At 30.5% G+C, this 8,790-nt stretch overlaps 1 long non-coding RNA gene across 1 annotated transcript; it reads right to left on the reverse strand.

Moving 5' to 3' along the window:
* Positions 1-1,294: 1,294 nt before the first annotated feature.
* On the reverse strand, positions 1,295-1,882 carry LOC130812774 (uncharacterized). Its single transcript, XR_009042122.1, has 3 exons — positions 1,802-1,882; positions 1,626-1,710; positions 1,295-1,511 (listed from the first exon to the last, which is right to left on the reverse strand). It is a non-coding gene; the product is annotated as an uncharacterized LOC130812774 (long non-coding RNA).
* Between the last annotated feature and the right edge of the window lie 6,908 nt (positions 1,883-8,790).

Consider the following 8,790-nt stretch of genomic DNA (forward strand, 5'->3'; position numbering starts at 1 on the left):
TACACACTCTAAATCACTTACACAAGTTAACCTTCTTCTATACTCCTAAAATACTTTTTCATACAATCTAATGAACTACAAAGTTGCCCAAACCCATTATAAATACCCCCCTTAGGAATGAGATCACTTCACCTCCACCATCAAATCTTTCTAACATTCTTTCTTATATTTTCACTTCATTTAAATCTTACTACACTACTACAAAAAAGGGAAAAGAGAACGCCTCAAATATGCCTAAGAGAACTCCTCAGGAGCGTTCTCCATTTCACAGTTCTCTTAGCCTAAGAGAATGCCCCTTTTTAAGTGTTTTCTTAAGTAAAATAAAAGAGAACATGTGGGACAAATAGGCGTTCTCTTTTCTTCACATTAAAGAAAACTTGCACCTTATGGAGGTGTTCTCTTTGCTACTTGTAAAAAAAATCTACAACCCCACCAAAGAGAACACCTGTTTAAGGGAAGTATTCTCTTTTCCCTTACCAAAGAAAACTAGCAATTACTGGAGGTGTTCTCTTTGCGCCCGCCAATAACTACTAATAAAAAAGCCGTACAGTTGTAATTTCCTTTTATTTCTAAACCACCATTTATATGACAAAAGACCTATATTAATAAATAAAAATACCAATACGATATAATTTGTACTAATCCATATATACCATTAAATATACGCGTTAATACACGCTATACCAACAGCAAAAATTATAAACCATTTCATCATATATATAGACTATAATTCAACTATACAATTATCTTTTTCCAAAAGTCAAATGTCATCAAAATTCTTCATGAATTCTTATCTTTAATAATTTCCATCGATATGATCTTATAACACATCATCCAAATCTTCTGCTTCCTGCTCCAATTTTTGTTGCCTATGTTTGACAACGTAAGAAATCCATAAATATCGAACTTAATCAATGCTCTCCTGAGAATAAGTTGAAGGAGCCCCAGGGAAAAACTGCAAGACATTAATAATACATTAAAATTTTACTAACCCAAATTATTGCAACAATATGTGTCAAATAACAAAATTTGAGCGAAAATTTCGGCAGAGTCTCCCTTGTATATAGGACAACTCCCAAATTGAAAAACAATGAAATACATCATAACCTGTCTCAATAACTAATCAAATAATATATTCCCAAAAAAATCAACTGCCCATAAATAAAATATGTCAAACAAATGTCAACTTTGAATCACACTCTCCCAATCTATAATACTTCTTTCAAGGGTGATATCAATTGCAGCTAGAAACATCACAACAACATGTAATCATAAGACCTATAAATTGCAGCCAAGAAAAAGAAGGTAAACATTGATGCCGAAAATCCAATCCATCAATATTATATCCAAATGTCATTGTGTTTCAATACCAATATCATAATGTTTGATATAAATTTTTGACGAATACTTACCTCCTCCAAAATCAATTGTTGCCTACTTTCAATAGTCTCAAGCATATAACGGCATACATAATATCCACAGTATTTGGCGTCTTGAGGTTGACGAGGACACTATTACAAGAAATCAAAACAAACAAACGATGAAAAAATAATTAGAACATAGAATTTGTCCTAAGTTTAGAACATGTCTAAACAATAAAAAAAATTACTATAAAAGAACCTTACTTTCAGTTTGTTCCAACCAACTTTAGGATTCTTTTTAATTTTTTTGAGATCCTTTCGATGGACCATGCTAAACTTCACAAGCCCCCTAGGCATTTACATATAAAATGATTAAATAGATAGAACCTAAATAATTTATCAAAGTAAAACCATTTACGATGCAATAGTATAGTACTTACTCATAAATAATTTTACGAGCATTTTGACGCACTTTATTTTCTACACCAGCAGGATCTAACCAATAAATCAATCCCTTCCATGGACTAATTATTGCTAACATCCAATGCCAACTACACAAAGATAGCATTCATACTTGCAAATCAATATCACTAAAAGGGATTCTTTTGATGAAAAAAAACATTATAATAATATAAGACAACCACAACAAAAATTTTGTCACTTACTTTTCGTAATAAGGTGCCATGAATAATTGGTTTTTGTTCTTAGCATTATTACATATAAACTTATGAAATATATTCAAACAAGCTCTCCATTCATAATGCACCAAGTGCAAATCAAACCACATCGAAAAGATGCCAAATTGAAATAGGGTCCAATAAAGAATCGAACCAAACCCTTATAATAAGGTTGGATTTGAAAATAAAGAAAAGGTCATTCTTTTATATTGGTGCTTTGTGAAGGATTTTAAAATCATCACCCCAACAATATGAACTATGATGTATTGAATGAAAATATCTTTTCACTTTTTTATATAAATATTAATTTTCGTTAACATAATTATTCTGTATAAATATCAAACAATCTAATAGTAGGTGATTGAACATTTCAACTTTTAAGAAATTGTATCTTCAAGCAAAGATAGGCTTAATAAATAAGTAAAATGACAATAATTTTACGAGCATTTTCACGCACTTTATTTTCCACACCAGCAGGATCTAACCAATAAACCAATCCCTTCCATGGACTAATAATTGCTAACATCCAATGACGACTACACAAAGATAGCATTCATACTTGCAAATCAATATCACTAAAGGGGATTCTTTTGATGAAAAAAAAAAAGATTATTATAATAACATAAGACAACCACGAAAAAAATTTTGTCACTTACTTTTCGTAATAAGGTGCCATGAATAATTGGTTTTTGTTCTTAGCATTATTACATGCGAAAATGCTAGCCAAGTTGGATACAATATGAAACACAAGAACAATTTAACAACTTTAATAACAATTTAACAACTACGTGAAAGGGAATTTTAACTTTAAGTTGTTTGAAGAACAATTTAACAATAAAAACAAGAACAAAGATTACTATTTGTTCAATGTATGCGTGACAAATCAACTTAGAAAATATTTTCAACACATGACAAATCAACTTAGACAAATCAACTTGAATAAACAAGAACAATTTAACAAGTTCACATGAACCATTTTACTAGGCTTCATTATAATCTAAAACAAATAAACTAAAAATCTTTGCCCTCATCAAGTATGTATCATCACAATCGCAAATAATGAATTCTTTTGCTTCAATTTGAAAAGAAAAATCTAATTCCACCATGACATCAAAACCCAACAATCCATATGTTTATGGCTTCGTTCAAACTTGATTTTTATGTTCTTTCACATATGCAAGTCTTTAGCAAGATTAACCGTGTGCACCTTTCTACCCTTTTCTTACAGGCTCACGTTCAATTTTCATCTCAAACAAGCCTTGTTTATAGTTAAATGACGTCACTATATAGGCGAAATATTTTGCACGTTATTCCCAATACTTAGTGTGACAATGAGTGGTAATCAGAATTTTCTTAAACTTATTCTTATCTTTTTGGTGTCATGACGCAAAATGTTAATGATGATATAAATTATTTTTGGATACAATATGATCAAATAACTAATTGAATGTGTTGAAAGAGTTTATGCGAGAGAGATATTAAAATTAAAAAAATAATAATAAGGGCAAAAAATAATTTAAAAAGTGAAGACCCGATTCCTGATTGTAATACTAACAGTGCTTAATTCCTGATTGCGAAATTTCCCCTTTCGAGTCTCGTCTATTACACTGGACTCTGGAGAACAATTCTGATTGTGAAGCTTCTTCATCTAGAGCTATTTAAAATTCTAGAATCCCGATTTTCCCCAAATCGAAAGACTGAAAACAACTTCTCCACTATAGTAAGTTTACTGTTATCTTTGGCTAGTAATTAATAGGTTTTCCTATAAACTAAATATATTATCTTTGATTCGTTTAGTAATTTGATTCAGAGATCTAGGGTTTGTAATGAAATTCGAAAATTGGAATGTTGTTGGTGGGTTGTATTGTGATTATGCGCACAACCCAACATTTCAAACTGACGAAATACACATACATTAATCTGATAATTACAACAAAGCTCAAGAAATTCAAAGAACAACCCATAAATTGAAAGCAACAAGAAACAAGAACAAGAAATTCAAAGAAACAAAAAGGCAAAAAAACCAAAGAACCTGTCGTGGGTTAGTTGAAAGGCGTATGTGCAGAAGGCGGTAGCACCGGTGTGCTGTAGGTGGCTGGAACTCCGGCGTGCAGGCGGCAGAAGCTCCGGTGTATAGGCGGCTATCGCTAAGCTCTGGTGTGCGGGAATCGGTTTTGTGAGGGAATCGGTTATGTCAGGGAATGGGGACGGGTTTTCTGAAAATGTGAGGGAATGGGGACGGGTTTTCTGAAAATGCGAGGGAGGGAAATGGGATTGTGAGGGGTTGGGGTTTTAATTTGAGAGGGAAATAAAAAAAATATTATTATAATGATTTTTGCAACGACTTCTTATTTTGTCTGTATATTTAAATATTTTTTGCAACAATATATACAGTTACGAATTATTTATTTAATTTTAACAACTAAATTGTTTGTTGCAAAAAATTGGGTTATACCAGAAAATTATTTTAAGGGGTGGGGAAGTTTATTTTTTTTATGGCAACGATTATTTAGCAACAACAACGGATTTTTCAACAACTTATATTTTTTGCAACGAAAAGAATATAGTGGTTGCTAAAACTTGTTGCTAAAAACAAGTTTTCTTGTAGTGTTCTTTGGGACAAAATAAATTTTTATATTATTTTCAATTTGGTGGTTTTTTGAAGTGAAATTTTTAAGAAAAATTAAGAGAACTACTAGGAAATTAAGGAGTTCTCTTTGGTCAAGTTATGGGTCAAAGAGATTAACAAAGAGAACTGCTATGTTAAAACATTGTTTTCTTAGGTCTAAGAGATCTCTTTTCTATTTAGGAGTTCTCTTTATGCATGTTCCCTTTTAACAAAGAGAACTGCTATGTTAAAACATTGCTTTCTTTGGTCTAAGAGATCTCTTTTCTATTTGGGAGTTCTCTTTATACATGTTCTCTTTTCCCTTTTTTGTAGTAGTGCTACCTTATTACCTTTATTATTAGTTGAAGAAATTCAAGAAGATGTAGCTTAGAACACTCTTTATTTAGCTAAATCATCATCATTATGGAGCATTATTGGGTTATTATTTTGGGTACTTAATGTATTATTATTTTTAGGATTTTGGATTTAATTATTTTGGGAGCTTAGAAGATCATCATTATTTTGGGAGTTTGGATTAATTATCTTTGAATCATTATTATCTATCTTGGAGGGTCTTATTTCTTATTATTTTCCTAATTTGTACTTAGTACTAATCCTTGGTGTTAGTATGATATAACTTCTTACCCTACTCTTTTTGTGGAATTTTACATTATATTTACTTTATAATATGCAAAGTATGAAATATGTTGATATGTTTTAGTAGGAAGTTAGTTTAATGAAATTATGATCAAGATTATATTAAGTATGTGTATGCTAAAATTATTTTTAATATGATAATCTTTGAACAAGTTTAGGAAATTGGGTGCAAAATTATATTATAGTGATGTTAAGTATGATTTATGTTATAAACTAATGCTAGTATGTTTATGAGTTAAGTGTTATATTAGGAATGTTATTATTTTTTTATGTAAAATTTTTATTAATATGTTTATGTTAGCCGTTAAACTAGTTTATAAGGTAGTAAGATATTTTATGAACGTATTTTACTAATTATGATTACATTCAGAATATTGTTATTATACTTTATTTTGAGATTTAAGTTTATCCTTAAAGTTATAGTAAATTTCTATGTTATTGCGTAAAGTTTTTATTTTTGTAAGTGGTTATGTTAATTATTCTAGGATTTAGTATGATAAATTAAATTAAGTCGTTCTTTTTATGTGAAAAGGGCCCAAAACACTCATAGGCTATTCGACCACTATCATATAATAAAAAAAAGAGAGTTTGATTTACTATTTTAAATTATTACAACTATTTTTGTGATAATAATAAGATAACAATTTAAAAAGATATTTTTGAGAAATTTTTATAAGTTATTAAATATTGAAGTGTTTTTCTTGAATACATGAGATTTCATAATAAAAGTAACTTTTAATCACTATTTAGTACAAAATATTTTATTTGCTAAGTATTTGACCAAAATTTATGTAAAAGTATTTTTAGTAAACTTGCCGCTCAAACTATGTGTGATATATTGATTTTGTGAAATTGCAAGTTTTACTTGTTTTATAATTTGAAATATTGACTTTTGTGAAAATTATTGACTTGTTTTTTAAACTAGAAATATTAATTTTTGTAAAATTATAAGTTTTATTTGTTATACAACTAGAATGTTGATTTTTGCAAACCTAATAAGTTTACTTATGTTTCTAAACTTGAAATATTGATTTTGGTGAACTTGTAGAAATTTGAAAACTTATCCAAATGTTGCAATTTTAACTTGATTTTTAATTAGAATATTTGATTTTTTTTGAAGAGAATAAAGTTTTATTTATTGTAAAGTTGAAAATGTTGATTTTGGAAACTTATTTAAAGAGAAATAGATTTTAGTAGCTACTTGTGGATAATATTAATTTGGAGATCACTATTGATAGAATATTAAGTTATTAGTGTGAATTTAGCGAGATATTAAAAATAAAATTATAAATAAAATTTAATGTGTAAGAATTCAATAATTAATGTATAAAGACATAAAGGTTAATTTTACGTTATGATTTAGAATTTTATTAAATAAAAGAGGTTATCACCTAAATTGATCAAAGTCAAAGTCAATGTCAAATTGTAGTAATAAAAATGTGATGTACTTATGTGAATTATTGATTGAATGACCCTGATAGTAAGGTAATGTCGAACCATGGACCGGCATGTAAAAATCCCGGCGCTCGTATTGACCGGCACATAAAATGCGGTGTAAGACAGGGGGTTAGCTACCTATCCTGTAGAGCTCGAGCATAAATTGTATTGGAGGGGTGACGACTCCCACCACAGTTAGGGTTTAGGACTACGGGCCTCACCTAACCAGACCCTTACATATATCAGGTGTCATATTGATGTGCTTGTTGATCAGTGATAAACTTGATTAGTGTTGATGCTATGATAAATGGTACGATTATGAGTATTAACCAAATGAACTTACCTAAGTGTTAAGATCACCGAATTGTATAAGTGGCAGTAACGCACTTCTGTCAGGATTGAGAATGGTATCTTAATGAGTTAAAAGTATGGAACTGAAAAAGAATATGGTAGAAGTATACGGTGATGTCAATTAATTATAAATTCGTACTTAAATTATTATTTTGTAAATGTAGCGTATAATTTTCGTATTTTGAGCTGGATAGGAAGTTATGCTCGACTAAGCGCTGACCGATTCAATCGACTGTCATCCGTATCATGGATGGAAGCATTTTGCAGGATTTAGTTCAGGTTCCGATCCAGGCCGCAACAATTACTATTTATCGAGAACTTAGCTGCTTTTTGTATCTTTATTGATGACTTGATGATGATGTATTTGTTTTCCATTTGTAGTAAACAATATTTCTTATCAGATGTAATATTTACTTTTGTTTTAAACAGTTTTAGTTTTTATGATTTAAAGTTTTTAATAGTTCGGCATTTTGAGACTTCTGCAATATTCTTGATTAAACATTATTATTAAATGTTAATTATGTATCAAGATTGCCGCTCCTGTTACACGTCCTCTTGGGAAGTTTTCTCGGGCGCGCACGAGTGAGGCCAAAGTGCACTGGAAAGACTTGTGTTGGTTTGTGGGGTTAGTCTACGGTCTCCATGAGTAGTCACCAGCGGTCCAAGGGGTCGAGGTGTTACAAATGGTATCAGAGCAACCTTGCGACAGTGGCTGATTGTGTTCAGTGCATCTAGCGGGGAAAAGATCCTGAAATTACTGCCCAACGAGGACGTTGTATTCCTAAGTGGGGGGGAGTGTAATACCCTAGATTTAGTTTGAAAAAGAATTGATAGACTACTCATATCAACAAGGTGCATCTTTTTTTTTCATAAGAGTCAATTTGCTAAGATCTCCACAATTAAGCATGTTTGGTGTTGAGCAATCTTAGGATGGGTGACCTCCTGAGAAGTTTTTTCTGGCGTGCGCGAGTGAGGCCAAAGTGCGCTGGAAAGACTTGTGTTGGTTTGTGGGGCTAGTCTACAGTCTGCATGAGTAGTCACCAGCAGTACGAGGGCCGAGGTGTTACATTTATACTCTTGCTTCGACGACTATTAGCCTCAATAGTGTCATCAGGATAACATCAATTATTGATTAAAAAGGTTTTTGACAATAACTCAAAATATTGTTAAGGTTATACTTGTTCAAGCATATTGATATATGTTTCATATTAAATTACCCGGAGTCATATTAAACACATTTTACAATATCATTTCATATTTAGCCATAAAAAGTCAACAACTTAAATAGAAATTAAACATTGTATCACTTTACATTTTCCTTGCAACTTTAGCAATTTGCAACTAAATCAAAAATGACCGATTGGTATCGTCACCACAAAATAAGTAATCAGAATATTTCATTATTACTTGATTAATACGACATCAACTTCAAGACTAAGACGAACTGATAAGTTTGTCAAAATAAAATTTAAATAAACTAATAAATATTGAAATTTAAGCACATAATTAACAAATATTGTACACATACTAGTTTATGTTAAGAAAATATGCATATTTAAATGTATAACTATGTCCAAACACATAATGCCAATGGTTATACAAGCATCACCCTAAATGTAAGTACAACACACCACTAACTTGCTAGGATTTCAAATTCCACCAGTTACGTTTTTTTAGCGATAGCTTATACATAACACAT

The sequence above is a fragment of the Amaranthus tricolor genome, chromosome 5, assembly GCF_026212465.1.
Source record: "Amaranthus tricolor cultivar Red isolate AtriRed21 chromosome 5, ASM2621246v1, whole genome shotgun sequence".
NCBI classification, from domain to species: Eukaryota; Viridiplantae; Streptophyta; class Magnoliopsida; order Caryophyllales; family Amaranthaceae; genus Amaranthus; species Amaranthus tricolor.